This window comes from Leucopleurus acutus (assembly GCF_964270905.1).
Source record: "Leucopleurus acutus genome assembly, chromosome: 13".
Taxonomy (NCBI): Eukaryota; Metazoa; Chordata; class Mammalia; order Artiodactyla; family Delphinidae; genus Leucopleurus; species Leucopleurus acutus.
The window spans coordinates 52,509,577-52,537,444 of NC_139155.1; the positions used below are offsets into that span (position 1 = coordinate 52,509,577).

The 27,868-nt window shown below is 38.6% G+C and overlaps 1 protein-coding gene across 2 annotated transcripts in view; it reads right to left on the minus strand.

The window, feature by feature from the left end:
- Nucleotides 1-26,603, minus strand: part of GREB1L (GREB1 like retinoic acid receptor coactivator) — a 264,160-nt gene extending 237,557 nt beyond the window's left edge. For both annotated transcript variants that reach the window (XM_082853112.1, XM_082853111.1), the window contains exon 1: nucleotides 26,499-26,603. The gene's annotated coding sequence lies outside the window, so the exon portion shown is untranslated. The remainder of the gene's footprint in view (nucleotides 1-26,498) is intronic.
- Nucleotides 26,604-27,868: the final 1,265 nt, after the last annotated feature.

Genomic DNA, 27,868 nt, shown 5'->3' on the forward strand with positions numbered 1-27,868 from the left:
GTTCTATTTTTAATTCTTTGAGGAATCTCCATACTGTTTTCCATAGTGGCTGCACCAATTTACATTCCACCAACAGTGCACAAGGGTTTCCTTTTCTCCACATCCTCACCAACACTTGCTATTTGTAGTCTTTTTGATAATAGCCATTCTGACAGGTGTGAGGTGATATCTCATTGTGGTTGTGATTAGTGATATTGAGCATTTTTGTATGTCTGTTGGTCATCTGTATGTCTTCTTTCAAAATGTCTATTACACTTCTTTTTTGACCCACAGTGCTTAGCACCTAGTAGGCACTTAAATATATCATAGAATTTGAGAAGGGGAGCCTTGGAGGTCATCTATTGCCAGCGCCCACCTAGGATGGGAATCTCTTCAACATTCCTCAGAGCCAATCCTCCAGCCTTTCTTGAACACTTGAGTGGCACTTCTCAGCTACATCACAAGACAGTCTGTTCCACTGCTAAAGAGCACTAGTCAACAGAAAGGTTTTCATCAGTCTCCAAAATACAGCTAAGTGAGTGAAAGTGCAATGTACTAAACAGTACATTCAGTATGCTTCCCTATGTGCATGTATATGTCCAGAAAATCTCAGGAAGGATATCCAAGAAGCTGGCGTTATCTCTGGACAGGGAATTTGGATGGCTGGGAGACAGAAGAAGACAATTTTCACTATTAGACTCTTTGGTATAATTAAAAATTAATAAATGAAATATGATTTAAGTTCTTTCTTATTAGATACTTAAATCTTCTGTGAAACTTTCATCCTGATTCTATTTCTGATCTCTGGAGCTGCCCAGCATAACTCAACTATGTTGATGGATTGATTGACATTTTAATGAACTGTTGCTAAGAATCATGTACATATGCACATTCAACTGAGGTTTATTAAAGGCTTCAAAACTAGCACATTCTCTTAAATGAGTTAAAAATTGGCTCCAGCATGCTTTTTCTAAAAATTTATTTTATTGAAGTATAGTTGATTTACAGTGTTGTGTTAATTTCTGCTGTACAGCAAAGTGTCAGTTATACATATATATATTCTTTTTCATATTCTTTTTCATCACATGCTTTAATATGCTTAAACAATACTTATTGTTTTACACACACAATTTCCAAATCAGTTGTCTTAATTGTCTTAAATTTTTTACATAGGCCTTTTATTTTCACCTATATTGCATATGAAATTTGTTGCCTAAGGCATTATGATGTTATCCTGTATATTATGTAAGCAGCTTTGTGATGTTCTTGACACCTGCAGTGCCCTCTTACTACCTGAAGCCCTAAGACATGTTTAGCAGTTTTAAGACTATATTAACAGTTTTCAGAATTATGCATAATCCCCAAATTTCAAAACAGCCTTGAGAAGAAAGGCCATTTCTAAATATTATGAAAAATTTACAGAATGAATAAAGATATTCTCTCAGTATTATGAATAAGCATTTATCTCAGGAATCAAATAACCTATGTTCTAGTCCTGGCTCTTTAAGTAAATCTGGCCCCCAATTTATTCTCCATCAGTATCACAGGTACAGGTATTAGACTATTTCTGAGAGCCCTTCCCTACTGAGCTTTCTGTCTGTTTACGACATCTTCACTCCAGAAGGTACTCAGGTATTACAATACACATAGCTTGGATTTATAACTACTCACCTAACAAAAGCATCCCTAGGGGTATTTCAAGGCTTCCTTAATGCTGGAATCATTACTGGCTCCAGGCATTCCCCTTGTCATTTATCAACAACAAACTTGGACAGAGATCCTTCACAAGTCTGTTTGTATTTTCAGATGTGACCAATTTCCCCATGTGAGTTATAAGATATTGACACCATGAAACCTGTCATCCTGACACTCAGGTTGTGAGGTTGTAGAGGTACACGTGGAGACTTTAAGCAATGATGTCAACTAATACCAGCTACGGTGTGGACTGTAACTGGTAATTAGCTGAAAGTCCCATTAATAAAATTCAACTCAATTAAATAAGCACTTCTTGAGTGTCTACTGGGCACAAGGCAACATGCCCTGAATTGGGGGTGGGGGGAGAACCCTGTCCTTTTCCACCCAGTACAAAGAGAAGAAATATAAAAGGCCTCCTATGAGTGAAAGGGCTTCTTGAGATGATGCTGTGTTCATCAAGCACCTGCCTGCTCCTATCAATTCTATCACGATGACTAGATTCAAATCTTGCATCTGGAAAATTTTCCTGTAATTCATACCCTTTAGTTCTAGTTCTCATAACATCAGAACCAATTCTGCCTCATCAGAATCATGAGGCAAAGAAAAAAAAAACACACCTGAAGTCCAGAGATGTGATCCTTTTATAATGCATTCCCTTATCTGCACTTGGGATACCTGTAAATCTCATGTTGCCCTCCTACTGTGTCTCAGTTTCTCAATTTGTATGGAGAGTCATGATTTCCACATTCAAAGTTTCACCTTTTAGCACCCCCCCCCCAACGGTAAGGGTAGGGGGCGCATAGAGGAGAAGGGAGAGGGGAGAGGTCATGTTCACTTTTTCAGACACAGTAGTACACAATAGTATTCTGGCCTCCTGGCCAAAATATATATATATATATATAAATGCTTATCTTAAATCTCCTTTGTCATTTCTACTATTCCTAGAGGGCAGAAAGCAATAGTTTAAAAAAAAACCAAAAAAACTTTCAAATACCTTCCCTTATCACCCTTTATAATTTGAAGAGGTCATAAGGCAATCAAGCATATGTTTCTTGCAGTTATTTCTTGTATCAACAGGTATTTACTGAGCCCCTACATCTATGCTGGGATCTGAAGAATTCAAAAGCAGTGAAGACATTGTTCCTACCCTCTGGAGACTCATGATTTAATGGGGAGGTGGGGTTTACCCAAATAACCAATTGAGAACAGCTAAGTGCCAAATCATCTGATACTGACAATAAAAGAAGAAATCAACCACACAATCTTAGAACTGTAGGAAACCTAGGAAGGATCCAACACAACTTCTCCCCATAAGCAGAAATCTTCCATCATCCTTGTCAGAGCCATTAAGCTTCTGACTTAACGTGGAACTCACATTTCACAAAAGCAGTCCATTTCATTTTTCAAAGCCTCTTATTGCTGAAACATTTTATCCTACATTGAACCAAAACTCTCACCTATACAGTAAAACTTTTCAAAACTTTATTTTTTTTAACCAGTGCAATGTGCCTTTAAAAGAAATAGTAGGCACAAGCTCAATATATAAAGCAGTTAAAAGTGGAACTCTTCTGTTGGGAGCTGCAGGGGGCCCTCAGCATGTCCACTTGGGCCCCCATCTCCTCTCTGCGGCTGCCCCTGCAGCCCAAGGCACACTACAGAATGCCTGCGGCTCTGCAGAGCAAAATTTGCAAACCTCTGTTTTAAAGGTAATTAGAGCAAATCTAACTCGAGATGCATATGTCAGCCCTTGAAGACAGCTATCTTGTTTCTAAATCTTCTTGAAATAAACTTGCCCCTTTCAAACTGTCTATTCCTTTTATGTCGTTCTCCCCCCATAACGCCCTCATCCTGATCACTCTCCTCCTAAAAATGCAGAAACCATATCCGAACACAATTCTTTAGAGACTGTGATCAGCTAAGGATACGGTCTCTCTCACTCTCTGGACAGTAACAGAAGTGGACGAGGGCTTAGTGGATGAAGAAGGACCTGAGCTGGACCCTGAGAAATGTAGGATTTAGATAGGTGGGGAGAAAAGAGGATAAAATTCCAAGCTGGGAAACCAGCATGAACAAAGATACAGAAATTAAAATGAGGGTCTCCTGACACACATTGAACAGTTCTCTTCCAGACCCTTTCTGGTTCTCCATTTGGCCAGCTGTATAAAAAAAAAAAACACCTGGGCTTCCCTGGTGGCGCAGTGGTTGAGAGTCCGCCTGCCGATGCAGGGGACACGGGTTCGTGCCCCGGTCTGGGAAGGTCCCACATGCCGCGGAGTGGCTGGGCCCGTGAGTCATGGCCCCTGGGCCTGCGCATCCGGAGCCTGTGCTCCGCAACGGGGGAGGCCACAACAGTGAGAGGCCCGCGTACCGCAAAAAAAACCCAAAGAAACAAAAAAAAAACACCTAATGAGGGCCATGATCTAATCAGTACTAAAACTAGATCATTTCAATATTATAATTAGTGCCACAGGGAAAGAGTACTTGAAGATATTTAATAAGCCTGTAAAAAAACAAACTGTCATCTTTCAATGAATAAATATCTTGACGAGAAGATTCGTAAAGGCTGTAACACTATTGAGGAATATCCCTGGGGATTCTCAAATCTAAAGCAAATCCAAAGAACACCTTGCCTCTAAGAAATTACCTTGTTTATCACTTATCACACCACAGGTAATATGTGCCCCAAATGGTCTCCTGACTATAAAAACAATAGCATTTTCATATATAGGAGTGCTAATCCACCAAGGCAAAATATCCCGTGAAAACAAATATTAAAAGATCGATTGGAGGGGCAAATATTTTCATCAAGGTCTATCTTCTCATGTTACTTAATTTTCCCATTTACAGGTAAGAATGCAAGCACATCAATGTTTCATATAACTTGGTTTATTATTCAAGAAGTAAGATCTTAAAGACAGAGTATTTCATATATATATATATCTTTTCCTCATAAAAATGTATTTGTTAGTGATTATATGAATATTTACCATTTTACATTACAGAAATGGAATTTTCACATGGACACAGCACTTACAAGCTGGGGAAATTGATTTTGTCCTAAATTTTAATGTGTGTTATGAATCTAAGAATTTTAAGGTGTTGAGAAAAAAAGAATGATCTTACTAGCATTCAGTGAAATTGAATCAGACGTTTTATTTCCATTATTTTTCTCTTTTCCTTCATCTCGAAAGAAGATAATCTGAATTGCTCTAATCTGAAAAACAACAATACGTGTAGCAAATACTTGACAATGAAGATGGAAAGCCTCTAAAAATCTGTTACCTTAGTAACGGTAAGAATGTGGAAGAATAAGAATACACTGTCAGGACATCATTTCAGATTCCGCAGATTTGAGGCCTAAATACAGTCAGCTTTCATTAGCTTTTTGTTTTTCCCAGCAGGTCCTTGGACTTTGAAACAAAACCTGAATGACAGCTATGAGCAATTCCAGCCTGGCTCCTGATTAGCTATGCCAAACAAAACAACTCTCTGCAGTGTAAACTTTCCAGGCATCTGCAACCAAGCCTCTGTGGAGACTATAAGTCCTCAGTGAGATTTGAAGGAGAGTCAGAGGTTGGGGGGTAAAGGGTGAACAGGAAGGGGGAGGGGGAGAAAAGGGTAAGACCTTCCCCTCTACCTGGAACTAGTTCCCTGAACTAGTCTCTGATAAAGCAGGGGGGCAAATTAAGTAGAACTTGTCTTGGCGGTATTCTCACTATAGCTTTTTAATTCTGCCTATTCTACGATTTAACTAACCAGTTCTCTAAATCTGAATATTCCATTCCAGTTAACATCCATAACATTCTCATATTCCAAACCACCCATGCTTTTACACCAAACAAGCAATTCTGAGGCCCTATTAGCATCAAATAGAGCAAGCAGTTGATTAAAGAGATCTAAAAGAGAACAGGAGCAACATATATGAATAGACAGTGACCCATATGGATGCAAAGTAAGATTATGTGCCATTTGTTGTTCCTCACTTTCACTGCAAGCGGACCTAAAATTAATTACATCAAATGACAGTGCACTGTGCTGTGCGGTCCCATCTGCTACATAATTAGATCCCAGCGGAACTAACTATTAAAAAGCTTTTTTCTTACGATCAGTCCCCTTGATTCTACCTAAAGAACATTCCTTTATCTACACAAAAGAATTACAGATTAGATCTCAAAGCAGATCAGATTTCCTTTTGGTCAGGTGCTTGATTTTAAAAGTTGTAAGTGGTTTCAGAAAAAAAGTTGTCTGGAGAAAATTCTGTATTAGATTGCTTGATGGAAATTCAGCTGTAAAGAGAGGAGTTAAACTAAAAGTTTGACTTAAACTCTGCCAACAATCTCTTAAAACTTCAGAAGTTAAAAATGAGTATTTTTGTATTTCTTGGCCACAAAGCAAAATGGTAGCATTGAAATTTCCCCTTGTCTTCTGGAAAAGTGACATTTAACCACACTGTGATCTCTATTGCTTCTGAGATAACCTACAATAGCTGATGGTTGGCTTACTTATAATGCTGGGCAACAAAGGACCCTGCTTCTAGTCAGTAACCATTTTTTTCAACGGTCTTGTGATGATTTTATAGCATTTAAAGTAAGGAAAATAGCTCTAACACCCTAAGATGTAATTTGCAGATATATGGCAACAGATGCCACAGAAAACTTAACCATTTACATAACCACGTCATAAAAGCCTAGCCTAGATTTAGGACATCAAATTTAAATCATCAAAGGTTCAAGTGGAAAATTCAAGTTCAGACACAGAGAAGAGAGACTATATAAAGATTCATCAAAAATCACAACCAGGGAGAGATTAATTTTAGAAACTAAGGACAAGGAAAATTTCAATCTTTGAGATGGGTACTATATAACCAGAAAGCTACATTCCCAATTATTTTATTTGACTTGTCTGCAATGCCACCGCTTTATTAAACTTATAGAAAAGAACCTTAAGAATATTTTTATAATAAATAAAAAGTTAGTGCTGTCAGAACAACAGACATCCCCTCAATGTGAGTCTATGCTTGAAATCCCAAACCAAACCTGCTGATTCAGCATAAAGTCATCAAACAGCGTTCTTATCTGAAAAAGGAACAATCCATTGTCTGGCCGAAACAAAGGGCAGTGCACAGGAAATCAGCCAAATCTGGGCCAGATGGTCACTGATTCAAGTTTCATTCTCTCCATCCCCCACCCTCCCTGGCACTACAGAAACAGATTCAGACAGCATTTTTGGTTACCAAGTAATAACCCTGAGTATAAGGTATAAACCTCTTACAATTATCTATACCACCCCCCCCCACCTCAACACCACCTAATTTACTGAAACTGAATGTCCTTATAAAAAGTTATAAGAGGTACTATGCAGCAGTTATTGAAAGGAAAATACCTCTGAAAACCCAATTCCTGTTTCTTAGGCATGGCATGGAGTTTTACCAGGCGGGATGATTTAAAATATTCACACTGATTTGTTCTCATCTACTGTTTTTCTCAAACCATGACACAAAATAGAAATGAACGCAGAGAAAACTGATTTATCACACTCATTTTCTACAGGTTGACCACTGGGCCATCACCTTGCAGAGTCTTGTGGTTTGTAACCGAGGAACACTTTTTACCAATGACAAACTACCAACAAAAGTAATCACTGATTTTGATTATAAACCAATGTGTCTGACCTCGTATCACAGAATCTGTAAGTTAGGATACTGTTGTAAATACACATTTCACACCCCTACTGGGTACTGTAAAACTCAGTTTTAAATTCTAAAGAGCAACTATTAATTAAAGCAAAACATGAAGAATTATGTCTTAAAATTTGCAAGCACTCTATGGAAACATACATATTTAAAAATGGCATAAATAAAAATTCAGGATCTCTCAATTAAAATACTCAGAAAACACTCCTTTACGTTTCCTAATTGTGTAAAAGAAAGATACTTAGATTAAACAAAGGTCTTTTCTTTGAAGAGAACCCATGACTATAGTGGTTTCTTGGGAAGTAGTTACATTTATGTGACCTAAGTAAATTTTATCAACCAACAAATAGCAATTCCTTTAATAAACTTTATCATCCTTTGACGTTAATTTGGAAATGTCAATGAGTACATTTTATTGGTATGCTACAGTGCCACTCTTTACAAAATTTACATATAGAAAGGTTAGGGTAGATCAAAGAGTTTTTTGTCTATTTGTTTTTTTTACACAAGATAATCACAGGCTGGTAACGCAGTGGCTAAAGAAAAAAATGACTTCAAAATATGCCGTCAACAGCAACTCACACAAATGGCCTGTTTTATTGTAGGGAAGTAGAAAAAGTGAGCACAAATAATCTCCATTAAGAGAGCATTCACGGTAGCGTACACAATGCCCGCAAGTAGGTATAAAATGAAGCCAAATAACAGAGCTTCAAATCTTGAACTTCTGTCTTAAAGGGAATAGTGGTAAGTGGAAACTTTTTCAAAAACTTGTCCTCAGAAGTTGTTCCTGAAAGTTGAGTTAAAATTAAAGTATCACACTAAGTTTTCAGCAGTGGTTAAAAATATTGTCTAAATATATACACAGCACTGTATACAGATTGGTGCGTTATGTATGTGTGTGATACATACGTCAGTGTGCTTCTGCTAACTTCAATAGTTTGTTTTTAACATCTCAGATTTATTTGAAGTGTATTTCTATTATTTGTACTACAAAATAGTACTCAACATCATATTGGAAATTGTTGAACTATTGTTATATGTGCTTCTATAGCATATAAATTTATTTTCTTTTAATAGGATTATATCATATTAGAAAAACTGCTAATGAGAAAAATTAATAATCCATTAAGAAGCTTTAAAATAAGGCAGCTGAGTACTGTCTGTTTAACAAGTTCTTTTTCTTTAGTGTAAAATAGGAATTTATTTCAGTATTCATGAAAAAAGAAGTAAATGACTATTCAAATTAAAATTCTCTACCTTCTGAGCTCATCTTTAGAATCTCTAAGATAAATTTACATTTAAATGAAACACACACAAAGACAGCTGGACTATCTATCATAACCATCCCACACACATGAGTGTTCTCAGAGACTTAAATCTCTTGTTCTTAGGAGAGAGAAAATTGTGACTTACAACTATTTTTAATCAGTCAGCTTTATTTATACATCATTGCAATAGGATTTATATGCTAATGCTTTAATCTAATATAAGAGTTAAGGGAAAAGTATCTCAACAGTTAGCTCAAAACAGAATTCTACCAACAAAAGTCGACTCAACAGACTTCTCATGCACATAAGTTTCTGGAAAGCTAACTTTTAAATAAGATAAAAACAAAAACTATATCAACAACAATAAATGTAACATGTTAGAATTCAACAGACTAAATTATGATCTTGTTCTTTAATAAGCCCTAATATAAAGGAGTAATAGAGTTTAAAGCTAAAATATTAATGTGTAAGTACTAAGTTCCAGTTATCCTTTAAGTCTTTTTTTTTTCCTTTCCTTAACGTATATCTTCCTTTTTTTGGTGGCCCACAAATCAGGTAGAAAATTTAATTCCATTCAATTCAAAGAAAACTTGTAAAAAGACAACATATTTATAATAAATATGGCACTGATTAGTCTTATTTTTTTATTACTGTACATAATAAGAAACATATATCAAGGGCCAAATTAGAGTGTGTATAGCTTTCACTGATGAAAAACTGACAAGAAACCAAATTTCTGAAGAGTGAATTGTATTTATAAGAAAATGCTTTATGATTGATGCTTTAAATGTTTATTATTTCTCAATATAATCTATATATACATTAGTAAAATAGTAGTGTATTAATCGTATGACTGTAAATGTGCTTTAAACATAGACTGAAGGTCAAAATAAGCTTTCACTCATTTTCTCTCTCAATGATAATTTCTCATACCTTATATTTACTATATAAAGAACATCTCAAAGGGAGCTTATTTAATAAAATTAATTTATGTTCTACCAAAAAAGAAAAAAAAAAGGATATTAGTTGAATACTTAATGTCCATGAAGTTTCACTAACAAACTTAAGGCTCATACCAGGATTTCCTTAACATCACCAGCACTGTTTCAAATTTTACATTGTGCCTCATGAACAAAGTTTAAAATGTCTTCTAGTTTAAAAAATGAAGTGGACACTAAATTTCCACTAGGTATCAGTTCAACTGAATTCTTTTTGTAATTTTGCTATTTAGCAACAGAATAAATAACATGCTTACATATTATGTTGTATAAATCTTTTACTATATGAGTTATGATTTGAGAAACATAGTTTAAACAAAATTAGATCTAAATCTACCAAACCACAAGTCACATAACTATCTTAACTAGACTGTAGGCTTCCCAACATCAGGGATAGTTCTTTATTTTCCTTTCTCTCTCTCCAAGGCACCATTCCAACTATAGGTACTTGATAAAGACTTATTAAGTTGACTTTTATTGTTAATTCCCTGCCCAAGGGAGAATTCTTTTATCCCCACTGGATATAAACTTCTAGCTCAGTAGGAAAACTGTGAAGAGAAAAATCATTTTTAAGGAAGTAACAAATGTATTTGATGCAGTAATTACTTTTTATCCAAATGAAAACAGAGAGGCAGTTTGATATTACAACTGCTGCTGCCAATTATTACTTCAAAGCCTTAAAAAAATCAGTACAGGTTAATCACAAACTTTACTCTAAGACAGAATTATGGTGTCTGTTTGCAATACGTGAACTTTAGCTTCCCAAGGGTAAACACCATACAGTTATCTTGTAATCTCCCATGTAACTGTATCTAAAGTAAGTCCATGCTATTTTGATTTTGGAAGACTTATCAATTTAAAATCAAATGAGCAAAATGAATTGTAATATTTAAACAGTACAAAAAATTTGTCCCATTTTCCAAAACACTTTTTCCAGACTACCAATTCCATGGTTCTCTTCCACTATGCAGTATTATCCTGGAAACATATGGCTTTCAATTATTTTTTATTAATTAGGATATTTATTGACTAATTTAAAGCCCATATTACCTAAATTATATATGTAAATTTGTAAATAAGTAAATATGATGATAAACTGAACATGCATGAAGGATTACAAAGACATCATCATTTTGTAAAACTCAAAAAGAAGAGAAAATAAAATGCATTTCCTTTCATCTCTACCACAGTATTGTTTTGGATTTATTTTTTCTTATTAGCATCCTTTATGCAAAAGATAATGCTACTAGCTTCTGAAGGGCCTGGGCCTCATCTTGGTATTTCCAGTAGAGGTGATAAGCTATGTTGTTCCATCTGCTCTCCCTTCTCCCAGCTCCACTGGAGTCAGTGGCTTAGATATGAAAGAAGCTTGGCTCAGGTTAAGGATGGATTCCACAGCCATAGAAGAAAGCTAACAGGTCCCTACAGAGGTCATTCATTCATTTGTTGACAAATATTTATTGAGAGGCAACTATGTGCTTGTTCTAGGTGTGGAGATATAGTAGTGAGCAAAAGAAACAAAGCACTTCCAGTCATGGAGATTTCATTTAAGTTTGGTGAGTAAATCCAAGACTTGACCTCCATTACACTCCTCACCAACCAAGATACTGCCTTGGTACAGTCTGTTTCTCAAAAATTAGGTACTAGGGCTTCCCTGGTGGCACAGTGGTTGAGAGTCCGCCTGCCAATGCAGGGGACACGGGTTCGTGCCCCGGTCCGGGAAGATCCCACATGCCGCGGAGCGGCTGGGCCCGTGAGCCATGGCCGCTGAGCCTGCGCGTCCGGAGCCTGTGCTCCGCAACGGGAGAGGCCACAACAGTGAGAGGCCCGCGTACCACAAAAAAAAAAAAAAAAATTAGGTACTAAATGATCCCTTGGTGGCCTGAAAGAGTTAATATGCCCTTTAGCACCTATGTATGCCATCTTCAGCAAGAGCAGCAACATTTTCCGTAAGATACAATTCCTGATATCTAGATCTTACCTCCTAGTTGAGTCACAAGACAGGTACCCAAGAATGTGACACGGAGGAAAGAACAAAGGTTTGGAATTAGCCACCCCATAGGTTTGAATTCTGACTTTTCTACTTACTACCTATGGGAGCTTATGAAGTTTACTTAAACCTTTCAGAGGCTTGATTTTCTTAGCTATAAAAATGAGGATCATGATGCATACTTTACAAGGCTGTTGTGAAGATTAGAAATAATATGTGTACAACGCCTGATGTAGTGTACATTAATTTTTATTAATTTATTGGGTTAAATTATTAATTCCTGCTATAAATTAAATTATTAAATAGCAGAAAAGGACTAGGCAAAGAAGCATATATGGGTCATAAAGACCTTTATGGTTGTTTTTTAGTAAAGGTTATGTTTTGTGCCTACACATATTCTCTGACATACACACATACTTTCTCTCTGATGTTCCAGATACATAACTATGGGATGTATTACACTGTTCTGTCACATTTCCTGTTCTGGAGGCAGAAGTTGAGATAAGGCATACCACTGACTCACGAGTCTTTATGATGGCAAAAAACCTCAAACATTTAGAATATGTGAAATACCATAACCCAGACACTACACTTCCAGACTCCGAAAGATCTTTAGCTTTAGATTGTGCATTTAATACCTGCCAATATCAAACAGCTCCTATACATCTTTTGACCAAAATGCTACGAAAATATTATCCCTAATATTAGATTATTCCATTTATATGAATGAGGGGAAGAAAGGTGATTTTTACATGGTCTAACTTTTCTAGAAAAAGAAGAATTCAGTAATATTAGTTGGGAGGCAAAACATTTAATGCTAATTGCTACTCTCTGATGAAGTCTGAGGCCTGTCATTCAGCAAGTCTGGTGAGGAAAAAGAACGGACATTTCCTGAGGGACGATTTTGTACTAGGCATCCTGCTTGGTGTATTGATCCATTATCTCAGAAAAGTGACTGTTTTGGAATCCAATTATAAGTCAACTGTCTTAACATCAAAAATATATCAAGAGTCTCAGTGGAAAATAGTTATTTTTTCAATAAAGATTTTGTTTCTTAAAAAATAAATTAGATTCATTTTGTATTACAAGGTAATGAGCCTACCAGAAAATGTTGTCGTTTGTTTTCATGTCAACCCACAGAATGATACAATCTGTGAAATTATGCACAAGAGAATATAAGAGAAACATTCCTTACATTAGTCCTAAATAAGATGCTGCTGCTCATGGCTACCATTACTAGTAATATTACTATTACTAATATTAGTTATATTATTAGTCTAACTTGATCCTTCACTGTGCTGCAAATTGTGAAGATACAGGTCTAGTCATTCTCAATATACCAAGACCTTAACCTCCTGCTCCAACAATTCTCAAGCGATTATTAAATAGTCAAAGTAGAGGAGAACACTTACTGGATTCTCTAGATAGAAGGTGAACCCTGATCCACATGGGGAGTTCAGTTGCAACAGGAAGTTTCTCTATCAGCTATGGATCTGGAGGTTTGATTCTCTCCACAAGAGAACCAAGGGATCAGAGCACTTTTAAAATATCCATTTTAAAAAATGCTGCAAATCCAAACCTTATAGGGAACATCATCATATAATATTTGTTAAAAATCTAACCAGAAAATTTTCAGGTTTATTTCTAACAAACGAAATTGAGGAAAAATATTGTGGAAATACCCTTACCATCGTCTTCTATCACCAATACTGCAGACAGTATTATGACTTTTCAAAGAATTGCCAACTAAATATAGACTGTACACAGTAAATTCTGTAGAATGTAATTAATCAGTCAATACTTTGTATTACTATGTACCCAACATTGTATTAGACACTTTGGAGAATGCCATAGTACCTCCTCTCAAGGGGCTTACAGTCTAACATTCAGGAAAAAAATGCTTTCTGGAAGAGAGATTATAAATATCTATAACGAAAATCTAAAAATGTGATACATAAACTACAAATGCTATAGAAGTTTAGAGTAGAAGAAAATTAATGATAACTCCAATATTTAGTATATTTCCATAAAGGAAATAAACTAATAAATAGACTTAAATAATAAACTAATAAATAAACTAATAAATAGACCTCATAGTGGTTCCTCAACTTTTTGGGGCATAAAAGTGGCTTGGGGCCAACACTTAGAGCTTGGTATCTGCATTTAAACAGCATTTTCATGTATCCAATAAGTAGTTAATATCCAAAATATACAAAGAACTCATACAACTCAACATTATAAAAAAACAAACAACCTGATTAAAAAATGGGCAGAGGATCTGAATAGACATTTTTCCAAAGAAGACCTACAGATGGCCAACAGGCACATGAAAAGATGCTAAACATCACTAATCATCAGAGAAATGCAAATCAAAACCAAAATGAGATATTACATGACACCAGTTAGGATGGCTATCATCAAAAAAGACCACAGGGCTTCCCTGGTGGCTCAGTGGTTGAGAATCTGCCTGCCGATGCAGGGGACACGGGTTCGTGCCCCGGTCTGGGAAGATCCCACAAGCCGCGGAGCGGCTGGGCCCGTGAGCCATGGCCGCTGAGCCTGCGCGGCCGGAGCCTGTGCTCCGCAATGGGAGAGGCAACAACAGAGTCCCGCGTACCGCAAAAAAAAAAAAAAAAAGACCATAAATAACAAATGTGGGGGGAGCATGTGGAGAAAAGAGAACCCTTGTACAATGCTCGTGAGAATGTAAATTGGTGTGCAGCCACTATGTAAAACAGTACAGAGATTCCTCAAAAAGCTAAAAATAGAGCTACCATACAATCCAGCAATTCCACTTCTGGGTATTTTTCTGAAGAAAACAAAAACACTAATTGAAAAAGATACATGCACATTTATGTTCACTACAGCATTATTTGCAACATCCAAGATATGGAAGCAATCTAAGTGTCCATCAACAGAAGAATGGATAAAGAAGATGTGGGAGATTATTATAATTATTATAATCAAACATTACTCCGACATAAAAAAGAATGACATTTTGCCATTTGCAAACATGGATGTACGAAGAAGGTACTACACTAAGTGAAAAAAGTCAAACAGAGAAAGACAAAACTGTATGATTTCACTTATATGTGGAATATAAAAAAAAAAAAATGAACAAACGTAGCAAAACAGAAAGACTCATAGATACAGAGAACAAAGAGGTTGCCTAAGGAGGGTGGGGGGAGGAGAGAAATAAGTGAGTGAGATTAAGAGGCATAAACTTCCAGTTGCAAAATAAATGAATCACATATATGAAATGTACACTGTTGGGAATATAGTCGATAACTATATAATATCTTTATATAGTGACTGAGGGTAACAAGATTTATTGTGGTGATCAATTTGAAATGTATAGAAATATCGAATCACTATGTTCTATAACAGGAACTAACATAGTGTTATAGGTCAATTATACTTCAGAAACAAACCAACAAATAAACTCATAGAAAAAGAGATCAGATTTGTGGTTACCAGAGGTGTGGGGAGAGGGGAGGGGAATTGGATGAAGGCAGTCAAAAGGTACTAACTTCCAGTTATAAGACAAAGAAGTACTAAGGATATGATGTACAACATGATAAATATAATTAACACTTCTATATGTTATGAAAGTTCTTAAGAAAGTAAATCCTAAGAATTCTCATCACAAGGAAAAAAATTTTTCTTTAATTTTGTATCTATATGAGATGATGGATGTCCCCTAAACTTTCTGTGGTAATCATTTCATGATATATATAAGTCAAATCATTATACTGTACACCTTAAACCATACAGTGCTGTGTGTCAATTATAGCTCAATAAAACTGGGAGAAAAAAATAAAACATCTCTAGCTGATTCTGATATAGGTGGCCTATAGTTTAGCAAACACTGTTTAAATAATAGGTATGATTTGCAAGAATCTCTAGAGGAGTGTTGTCCAATTTGCAGTGGTGGAAATATTCTATACCTGTGCTATCCAATACAATAGCCACTAGCCGCATGTGGCCATTAAGCTCCTGATATGCAATTAGTATGCCTCAAGAACTGAATTTTTCATTTTATTTAACTTTAATTAATTTTAATTTAAATAGCCACAGCCAGCTCTAGGGAATAGGAAGAGATTTCTAAGAGAAACATGAGCAAAGCCATAGGTAGGAATGCACATGAGAAAGACAAGAAGACAACTGATTGGCTTGCCTAAAATAGAGGTTTTATATTAGATTATCATTAGGTCAGATTATAAAGAGCCTTGTAGGGAACTGAAGAAATTGGATTTCATGGCACACACTGCTAGTTGTCTAATCGAACCATCTCCTGATCTTCTTCAATATTAACAACCCCTGGGTTGTACATGCTCATCTCAGAGAGTGGACCTTTCCTCAGGCTCTGGGGTGAATCTTGATTATTCTATACCAATCATGGTATTTCTATTTTCCTTGTCAGCGACTGGCTTACACATGAGCACGTGGTAAATTCTAACCAATGGGATTTGGGACATCTATGTATGTGGGTAAACTCTTTAAAAAGTATTTAGCTTGAAGACACAGAACTTTTTCTGACTCCAGTCAGAGCTGTGTGAGGCTTGAGTGTGCTGCTGACACCTTGGTATAATGCAAGGACAAGATGGAAGACAAATACCAACAAATTAAGGATGGCAGAGAATGAATGAAAGAACTTGGGTCCTTGACGACATCATCAAGCACCTGAATTAACCCAAGAATTGCTCTCCCCTCCCCCTCCCCATATATTTTGGGGATATAAGGAATTAATTACTGTTTAACATCTTTAGCTGTTTGTTCAGTTCCATGCAGCTGACAGCATTAGACTGGAATACTAGTGCTTAGGGTGAGAGCCTCTGGGAAATGCTAAGGTAGGCAACTGGAAGCCACTGAAGGCATTTGATCAAGGTTGAGACTGATATGAAATAATGTTCAAGGCTTAAAAATGACATGCATGAAAAACAGGTCAGAAGAAAGGAAAGACAGGGTCAGGCAGACCAGTGTAAAAGGGCTGAATCAAAGCTACCAAAAGATTTTGGAAATATTAGTGAACTCTTCCCATTTGCAAAATCATTAATGAATATAGATTAGTACTTGAGGTAAAACTGGGGAAGTAGCTCATTTTGTAAGGGCAGTAGGATTGTAAGTGATATGTGTCTTTGCTGATTTTTAAAATTATTCTCACACGTTATTATTTCTACTTAAAATCTAAACAACTGAATTTCTCTAAATGCTGTACATTCAATACCTTTTTGAAAATGGAAAAAATTTTGAAATGTGATTTCTCTGCATTAGCTGCAATTAAAGGCATGAAAAGATACTCAGGAACAGGACAGTAAACCAGAAAGAATGCAGGTATAGCCAGGTGACATTGGGAAGTCAAGTAAAACCCTGTGGCCCTGTTTTCCTCTTAGGATTGAACTATGGCTCTAAAATCCAACAATTTCTATCTTCAAATGGAAGAAAACCCTTTGGAATAAAAAAAAAAGTCCTACAATTGATATCAAACTTCAGTTTTCTAAGCTCTGTTCTCACTCCTTGTGCTAAGAGTTGAGTCTAAAAGGGAATAAAAGTCAATCTCCCCTCAAATTCTCTAAGCAAACAAGAAAACCTGGAAAATAATTATGTTTTATAGCTTTAATATAACTTCCCAGAAAAAAGTTTCTGCATAGATTTTCAGTGAATAAAGAAACTAATTCTGGAAATTTCAGTGTGGACTAAAGTTCTATATTAATATCAAGTGGGTGTCAAGTGTAGCTTACTATTATTTTTAACTTGCATTTCCAAACAACTGATAAGGCTAAGCATTCTTCATATTTATTGATCATTTGGAATTGTGCTTCTGTGAATGACCTAGGCATATCATTTGTAAACAATTTTAAAATTATGTTTTAGAAAATATTTTTATTATCATTTTATGAAGAGTTCCTTATATACCGGAGATGCTAATCTTTTGCCTGCATATGTAAAGATTTTTTTTCCAATCTATCATTTGTCTGTAGTATTTGTTTTCAGTTTTTTTGCTTTACAAAAATGTTTTTAAATTATATAATCAGATATGCCTCATATTTAGTATACAGCTCTAGTTTCTTGTTTAGTTAAAATGAATATCCTTCAGTAAAGTTAATGGTTGTTTGTGGAATATGTATACCACAGAATATTATCTAGTCATTTAAAAGAATAAATAAGAGTTATACCATTTGACTTAGAGGTATATCCCTGTGTTTTATTAAGTATTAAGTGAAAAAATAAATTATATATATATGAAATATGACAGTATGTATAAGATGTTGAAGATATACAAGGTTTGTTAGGTTACATGATCATGGAAAAAGTTTTAACAAAATAAACAGCAGATTGGTCACACTGTTGAGGTGAAAAGGGAGGGTAAAGAGGAAATTTAGGCTTCCTGAATTTTTTAAAAGACGTGACTACAGTTTTTTAAAAAACATATGACCCGGGGCTTCCCTGGTGGCGCAGTGGTTGAGAGTCCGCCTGCCGATGCAGGGGACACGGGTTCGTGCCCCGGTACGGGATGATCCCACACGCCGCGGAGCGTCTGGGCCCGTGAGCCATGGCTGCTGAGCCTGCGCGTCCGGAGCCTGTGCTCTGCAACGGGAGGGGCCACAGCGGTGAGAGGCCCGCGTACCGCAAAAAACAAAACAAAACAAAACATATGACCCTATCATGTAAAGTTGTTTGTGTTGGTAAATATATATAAATATGCATGGAAATGCATAAAATAATGGCGACCAAAAACATTAATGGTGTTTAATTTAGGATGGTTAGATTTCAAGAAGAAGGGCAGAGGAAGAAGAAAAGAAACAAGAGGCAGAGAGAGAGAGAGAGAGAGAGAGCGGGAGAGAGGGAGAGGAAGGGCCAGAGAGAAAAAGAATGGAAAAGAAGAAAAAAAAAAATATGAATTTAAAAATCAATTAAATTTAAATTCGCCCTTTCCAAAAAGCAGAACAGATTGGATGAGAGGGAGACAGAACCCTCAAGTGAAAAGGTTCCCCCATCCTCTGATGTGGGTAAGAATTATGACAATAATCGTACAGTTGCTGAATACTCCAACAGAGATATACACATAAACTTACTATAAGTAGTGTTGATTTAATCAGTTTAAAAATGCAGGAAGTAAATGAGACACTATATCAATTACATCTTCTCATTATGACCTCCACAGGCAGTGGTGAGAATTTTAGGCACACCTCCTCTACAAAAACTAAACTTAATGATAAATGTGAGGTGTGGTTCTAAGACTTCTGTGTCCATAAAAACTACCTGGGAAGATCACTAAAATGCACATTCCAGGGTCCCACCCCAGAAACTCTAATTCAGCAGGTTGAGACCAATAATCCACATTTAACAAGCACCCCAGGCAAATAAGGCAGGTGTTGACAGATCACACTGAAAAACAGTGAATTTAAGGATGTCTGATCTCTTTACAAACTGATTAACCAAAGAATTTGAGGAGTGTGGTACACTAGAGAGAACAAAGAATTTTGAAGTCAGAAGATCTAGATTACAGCTCTGACCTAATCCCCCCTCACTCCCCTCACTAGCCTCTCTTCAGCAGCAGTGGCCTCCTAGTTACCCCTCTCATGACTGCCAAGAATGCTCTGCCTCTAAACTTCCAATGGTTCAGTCCCTCATAGCCTTCAGGTCCTCACTTAGGTGTCACTTCCCAGTGACACCCTGAAGAGAATCTCAACTCCCATCTCACTTTCTAAGTCCCCTTTCTGCTTCAGTTTCCTCCCTAACACTTCTCACTACCTAAAATATAACATATTTTACTCCATTTTTCCTTTGCTTATTGTTTGATTCCCATAAGGACAGGGATGTTTGTTAGTTTTCTTCACTGCAGCCTCTGAAGCACCTAGAATGGTGCCTGGATAGAGTTCAAGGAGCTCTCACTTGGCCAAGATAAAACAAATAAAGCTTGAGAGATTCAGTGATAGGAGGCAGATACAGGCAGGAAGTGGAAAGCTTGTTACTACACAGATCGCTGAGCCCCCCCCCAGGGATTCTGATTCAGGAGGCTTGGAATGGGGTCTGAGACCCTGAATTTCTCACAGGTACCCAGGTGATACTGATGCAGCTTGGCGAACTGTCAAGTGCCTCTGCTTGTTCTTTAGTGAAAGTCAACCTAGTCTACTACATGACAAGAGCTCTAGGCTAGAAAGGGAAAGCTCTGTTATACCTACAATCATTTGTGGGAAGAGAAAATTTGTTCCCCTAATCTCTATGTACCTAAGCTATCTACCCAAATAAATAAAATCATTCGACAACCGGGATATTTTTACATAACAATATATCTTGGATATTTACTGCAACCTAATTTTTAGTAAAAACATGATGTTTACTTTGTTTCTAATTTTTTACTCTTATACATAATGTTTCAGGTGATGTTTTTACTATCTGCATTTGTTTAGTTCTTTCTTTCTAACAAACTCCTAGAAGGGAAATTTCTGAGTCAGAGTTTAGACCAGTGCTGTCCATAAGAACTTTCTATGAAGGAAATGTTCCATATCATCACAGTCCAATACAGTAGGCACCAGCCACATGCAACTATTGAGTACTTGAAATGTGAATAGTGCAACTGAGAAACCGAATCTTTAGTTTTATATAATGTTAATTAATTTAAATTTAAATAGCCACACATTGCAAGGGACTACCATATTGGACAGGGTAGGTACAGACATTTATTTTTATTTTTTTTTAACAGCTTCAGTCAAGGCTTTTTTTCTTTTTTTAAGTCTTTATTGAATTTGTTACAATATTGCTTCTGTTTTATGTTTTGGTTTTTTGGCCACAAGGCATGTGGGATTTTAGCTCCCCAACCAGCGATCGAACTTGCACCCCCTGCATTGGAAGGGGAAGTCTTAACCACTGGACCACCAGGAAAATCCCAGTACAGACATTTAAAATCTTGATACATGATGCCAAATTGCTCTCCAAAAAAGCTGTAATATTTGCCTTCATTTTATAGTGTATAACAATAAGTTTCTTTACCCATTGCCAATGTTAGATATTATTGATCTAAATCTTTATAATCTGAAAGTTGAAATACGTCTGTGGGGTTTTTATGTGCATTTCTTTATTAATAATTTTGAACAGTGTGCTTTTTTCTGTCATCATACTCATTCAAATGCAAATATTTTCACCCATGTTAATTAATTGAGAAGATGGAAATTATCTGGCTTCCAGATTTGTTTTGTTGGGTCCATATGTTTTCTTTAAAATTTATTACAGACATTAAATTCATACAAAAATATGAATTTCCAGTTCCACTTGAAAAATCAAATGATCTGGTAACAGTGACACACAGGGCAAAAATCAGTGCAGTCTTACAAATCATGCCACCTTCAGACTTTCTGCCCACCAGGACTTATCATCCCTTATTATTTTACAGGTGTCCTGCTTCACTCAGATTACCTGCTTGGCCTCTAAAAGCACCTGAGTTTACAATTCCTGCTCTGAATTAAATTCTGAGAGGTTAAAAGGCAAACGGCAGCTAATGATAATAGCTAACTTTCATTTCATACTTAGCACGCAAAAGTGATGTTATGATATCTCTGGATTATCTTATAACTAATATTTAACTAGCAAAAGAATTACTTTTCTAGTGGTTGTTGACATTTACTACTCCTTAGAGCAGTGGTTCAGCATCAGAAGGGCTGTTAAAAGACAGAACAGGCCCCACCCTCAGGGTTTGGATTGGGCCCCAAGAATTTTCATCTAACCCCAATCTCCCAGTGCAGCTCCACATTGAGATGAGGCTTTCTCAAAGATGTGGACACTCCTGGAAGTGTAGTGATAATGTGTAATTATGACAACACTGTATGAATTTGTGCATCCTTTTTTTTCTAAAACATGTCCACATTTATTATTTCATTTTATCTTACAACAATTCTGTGCAGAAGGTTGATAATTAGAGCAGTACTTTAATTGTTAATCCCATTTTACAGAAGAAAAGAAAGGCACAAGAGTTAAGAATCTCCTCTAAACACAGAAAAAGTTAAAAGGGCCATAACAAGTATGTTTCCTAATTCCTAACCTTGGTAATATAGGCAAACAGTAATCCAGCATACAACCAGAGCTTGCTTTTTATTTTTACCTTAAAAATAGAACCATGCCCAGGAACAGAGAAGACCATACAAGATATGGTTCACAGCAACAAACATTTATCCAGTGCTGATTATGTGTTAATCTATGCTAATTGTGCCTATAGCTTCCACTGTAGGGACTGTTGAAGACACTCATAAAGCATAGCGATAAATTAAAAATAAAATCTGACACCACAACCTTGCAAAGAGAGTGAATTCTCTATGTCATAGGACAAAAGCAAAGGCACTGAAGGGGTGGGTGGTGGAGATAAATACAGAGCTGGGTAGAAGAGAGGCGTCCCTGTGGGAGCTTCACATCTGGACTTCGAGGAGTTGCTATCACCAGTCAGTCAAGAATGGGAGGGAAGGAAGAGTACACAATAGGAAGCCCTCCTGGGGCTCAGGAGCACAAAGAGCTGCTGTTATCCACATTGGGTGTGTGTTTGCCAGAAATATCAGGGCTGCTGGAACTCCAGAACTTACAAGAGCATGCTTTTGTGTAGTCTAAATTACCTTGACTGTATAAGAACTCAAGTTAGAGGGTATAACTTCATTATCCATTGGTAGCCAAAAGATAACATGATTAGCGATCATGAAACTTTCTCTGATATTTTTCCCCCAAGTTTTAGGAAGCATTCCTAGCAAAAATCCACTAAATTGGATCATAATAATGCTAATTATAAATCAGCCCTTCAAGGGAAAAAAGAGAAGATTGCATTTTCGCTTAAATAGAATTGATATATAACGTTATTTATTAATTTTAACAGCTATATTTTTAAGATTAAAAATAATAATAATGAATAAAAACTACCATCGGCTGAGAATACAAGAAAACTACAACTAATCTGAAAGAACCTATTGGAAAATTTGGTTCACTTATTAGTGTTGTAACTGACCTGTCCTATTTGTCTGTCTTATAGTCTAGTTCAAAATGACTGAGGTGATGAAATTTCCACCACTCCAAGTAGAAAACTGTAGCAATACTGCTGAGAAAACTAACTCTCAGTTTACACAAGACCAAAGAAATACAAATCAAAACAAAGGGATACAATTTTACACTGATCAAATTAGTCACAATAATATAAATGTTTAAAATTACATAAATAAAATTACATAAGCACACACATTGTTGTTGTGTGTAATTTATGTAATCCTCCTGGAAAGTAATTTTGAAATTACAAAACTTTCCTAATTAAAAACAGAGCTAACATTTACATGTGTTTTCATGCATTACTGCTTTTTATCTTAACCTTGTAGAGAGCTATTACTATACCCACTTTACAGATTAGAAAACTCTAAGAAAATAAGTTACTTGCCCAATACTACCCATAAGTGATGGAGCTATGTTTGGACACTGAACCTTTAATTTTAGAGCTCACCTATACTGCTTCTCTAGGGAAATAATTCTAAGTTCGTTTTTTTTTTTTAATTTTAAAGAAGAAGAATAAGAAAGTCTCATTCATGTGGGTGGCCATTATATTTTTTTAAAAAACTGGAAAATCATAAAATAGAGAAAGAGTTAAGTAAATCATGATACAATTAACTAATTGCAAACAATAGAAAGTAAATTATGGAAAAATGTTTATAAAAAAATCAGAGTAAAAATGTGCCTGCAATATGGTAAGACATTTGTAAAAATACATATTCATATGGTAAGGGTGGGAAGGAAGATGCAAAAAACAAAAACTATTCCATTTTAGAAGAACTTCATTACTAGTACTAGTACTAGTACTTAATTTTCTTTTGTTTTTGTTAGTTTTGTTAATCAAGATTTCTCTAAGCACCCTTACAAATCCACCATTCTAGTTCATATTTCTTATCACCCCAATCAAACAATTCCTAAAACTCCATTATAATTTATTTATATTACTGACATTCAAACTAATTACATAATATTCTTTATTATTGACTCAGAATCTTCAAAGTATGAGATCTCCTTCTTTAACATGAATGATTTTTGTAACCACCACTTACGGTATAAGTTTGAAATCCCTTAACTGAGATCATGTATAGTGATTAAAATCACCTAATTCTTTTTACTTTCATAACCTTGAAATCACTCCTCAGCTCTCAGCACCCATCCAGGAATCATTAGTTTCAGGTGTTTTAGAGATTAGAAAAGTTTCCTGCTAAGAACATGATCTCTAAGTGAATACTTATAAAGTAACTAAAATAGCTTAGCTATAAGGATTATTCATTTTCTAAATACTTGTAGAATTACTAATTAAATTATGTAAAGTCCCTCTGAAGTAGGTCAATGAACTTTCCACATTACCAAAAAGAAAAGTAAGAGTTTGGTAAAAATAATTTCCCTAAAAATGGAACCGTGAGCTGTGAAGAAAATTCACTCTCTTAGCCATACAAGGTGATGCACAGAGGGCCATTCAGGGTTTGGCCTCTATCAGTAACATAAACAGACATTTTGTGGGAAAGTAAAGTAGCTGTTCTCCAATGATATCAATCTCATAAGAGCAGAAATGTTGTTTAAACATCTCTGACTTCCTCTTTATGAATCTACCATTTAGGATTTTTTTTTTCTTTGTCACTCCACTGTCTAATACCCACAGATCCAACTGGTTTATCCTTAGCCAATCTTAGGACACCTACAGAACTACCATTTTACCAAAAATCACAGGATTTTGGAGTCGGAAGGACACTCAGAAGCCACATGGTTCAATTCCTTTATTTAACTGGGGATGGAAACAAAAGCATTTCTTAGAAAGTTACTTCATTTAGCTAGTTTATGGCAAATTCAGGCCTGGAACTAAGAGATGTGACCAAATGTCTTAAACTTGGCCTCCGTATTTCTCTCATACCATTGAAATTTTTATATTATCTCATGTCAATGAGAGTATTCATATATCCTTTCAATGTCTTCAGATGTGCACTGCACTAGATAGAATAAACTACAGTTCTCATTCTCTACTTCCTAAAGAGCTCCAAAATGGAAGAAAAATCCAACAAAGGTTACAAAAAACCAAGTGTAGAGAAACTGGTGATGGAGGGAGGGGGGAGATAACAGTTTAATAGTTCTGCTTTGCACTGAATACTTGTTCTAAGATTTTTAAGCACTCTGATAAGTGCCTTAGGCTAAATAAAAGGATCTAATATCATCAGGAGTGGATATCAAATTAAGAGCCATCACCACTGAGACACAGTTCAGTCTTACATATTAAGTTCCCTTCATCCTCTATTTCCACAATGTAATTCCATTCTAATAGAAGGCTTATGGAAGGATATACAATTGAGGAGAGTGGTTGCCTCTGGGGAGGAGGACTAGGGCATTGGGAGTACGGGTCTCTGAGACAGAGGGCGTACTTTACACTGCTGTTTGCAATTTCTACCCTATGCATATAACTTTCCGATATTCATTAATTAAAACTTGCCCTTTAAACACGTGCCTACACGCACGTAATTCTAGTACTATTTTTAATAAAACAATTTAAATTTTTTCTCCATTTTAAGTTTTCAGTATTGCAATTTGTAAAAGTACACAGAAATATTCTGAAAGCAACACAGTCACAAAACTCAAAGAGAATTCCAGGATTTAAAGTTTTGTTTTGTTTTGTTTTGTTTTTAATGTTCAGAGGAAAGAGAGGTTTCTAAGGGCGGCATTTAATTCAAAAACCTTTTTCGGACAAGCTCTTCCCCATATTTAAATGGCTAGATTTTAACATGAGACTTAAGCGGGTTTTCCCACCTCAAGGGCGAGGTGGAGAGGGGACTCTTAAGGGGTGAAAAACAGAAATTAAAATGTGGTTTCTATCTTTTCAACAGGAGACAGAAGGCCGCGGTGGGGATAAGGACCTTGAAACAGTCACGTTCCTTGAGGAAAGGAGAGGATCGAGGAGTTTCTCCGGGATCCGGGCTCCGTCGCCTCTGCGGGAGGCAGCAGCTGTCCCCGCGCAGATGAATCGGGTTCTGGACCCGACCTGGGCTCCGTTTAACTGAGAAGCCCCGCGAACTGCATCTGTACCTATCGCTTCTTTTCACGGAGCTCGGAAGAGGGACTGAGGGAATTGATTAACAAGCCGCCTCTTCATCACCCTCCCTGGCCAGGGCACACACCGCACCTCGCTGTCTACTCGTGTCAGGGTCAGCTGTCAACACAACCCTTTGTGTCTCATTCAGCACAAGAGTGGTCGTCCTCACTCACTCACGAAAAAGGGAAATGATGGCCGGAAGACACGCGCGCGCGCTCGTGACCAAGTGACATTTGGTGTGGAGCAAAGCAGCCCAGGGACCCTGAGCAAACGCCCAGCCACCGCTGGACGCTCTCAACTTTGCCCCTCTGAGCTCTCTCCATCCTCCCGCGTCACCTCCGCGCCTCCCTACCCACCGTCCCCCCGCCCGGGCCACCCCCCTCAGCAGCCCTCGGGCTGGGGGAGCCGGTCCCGGGCGCTCCCCGCCGCGCCGCTGCCTCCCTCAGCCCCCTCTCGGGCTCCCTCGCTCCCGCCACAAAGGCGGCGCCGAGAGCCGGGGTGACAGGCCTTTGGCCTCCGGGCGCGGACCGCACGGGCTGGGTCTCCTCAGGCGGCTGACGCGAGGGTTCGGGTCCGGGGCTGGCACGGGCGCCCGCCCTCGCCACACAAACGCACCAGCGCTCACACCCCCGCTCCGCCTTCCGATCCCTCCAGAAAAAGTCAGCCGCTGCGCCTCCCCGCGCAGGCAGGGTGTCCACAGCCCGCCAAAGGGCAGCCCCTGCCGGGCAGAGGCGTGCACTCGCGCCCGGCGGGCGACCTCTCACCTCCCCGCCTCCCCGCGCCCAGAGTCCCCGCAGCCGCTCACCTGGCCCTGGCAGCGCGCGAGGGCAGAGGACCGGGGGTGGCCCTCGCCTCGGCGGGGCTCGTCTCACCACCCCCAGTCCGGGTCGCAGCGCCGCGCTCCGCTCGCTCCGCCGCCCTCCTCCGAGGTGCTAGCGCCGCCGGTGGCTGGCGTCTCTCTGGCAGGCAAGCTGGCCGCGCGCTCAGTTCCCCGGGGCGGAGCGAGGCGGCGGCCGCCGCGGCCGGAGGCGGATTCCTCAGGTGCTGCCCCTCCCGCTTCCCCAGAAGCTCCCCGGCGGGGACCCCCCGCGCCCCCTCCCCCCCCGCCCCGCCTCTCGGTCTTCCGCCGCCTCGGCGCCCGCGAGGGCCCTTCAGGGCTCCCTGGCCCTCCGGGAGTGGAGTGGGCGCACGGTTCCCTGCTCACCCTCCGGGAACGCCCCCACCCCGTGTGGAGCCCGCAGCCCAGTGTGCTCGCGCCTCCATTTCCAAACTCCGCGGCACCAGTGATGCGTGTGGCCACTGAGGGGCGTGGAGGGCGCGGGTGTGTGGAGGGGGTCTTCTGGGAAGGAGGCCTGCCCCCCGGGGCGGCTGACGCGCGCAGCCAAGAAGAAAAATGATTTTCTCGCCGACTCCACCTTCATTCACAGAGTGCTCTCGCCTCATTGCGCGATTGCTTTCTCTGTCCTCTGGACGGCGGCGAAAGGGCCCTAAGCGTGAACTCGGTCTGGGCGATGGTGGGTCAAAACCCCCTTGGCCTTTTGCATGAAGGGGAGTGGGGGGGGGGCGGGGGCAGGATGGGGACAAAACCAAACCGACCCGGGAGCTCCGGCCAGAACCGCCTCGGCGCCTCCTGAACGAGCACGCCCTCCGGCCCGCCGACCCCGGCCGGGCGCTCACGGAGGCTGCCTGCTCGCGGTGGCTCACCGCGAGCCTGCCGGGACGAGAAGGCTCTTCCGCCCGCAGAGCAGCCACTAACCTCGGGCCCAGGGCCTTGACGGGCGCGGCGGGAGCAAACGTTCTCCAGAGATGCTGAGACCCGATAGTGACAGATGTGTGTCCACTTTTCACAGCTGGTGGGTTTTGTTATTAGAGCTGTAGCTCCATTTTTTTTTTTCAACTGTCGTTGTTGCCAGAGATGGGCGACTAGACTCCTTTACTGATGGCCCACACCCTGGAAGAAGCAGGTCCATGCTGGATGTGGTGGAAGAGTCTAGGTTAAGAAAAGTTGATCAATTTGTAGTGCCTTTGGGGCCCGTATAGACCCTGGTCAGCTGGTTCCTGGCAGTGGGGATGCTACGGCCGTGCCCGGCCCCGAGCAGGTTGGTTATCAGTCTGTTGTTTCGGTATCATTGTCAATTATCGTTTAGAGACAACTTCAATTAAAGTAGATCTCAT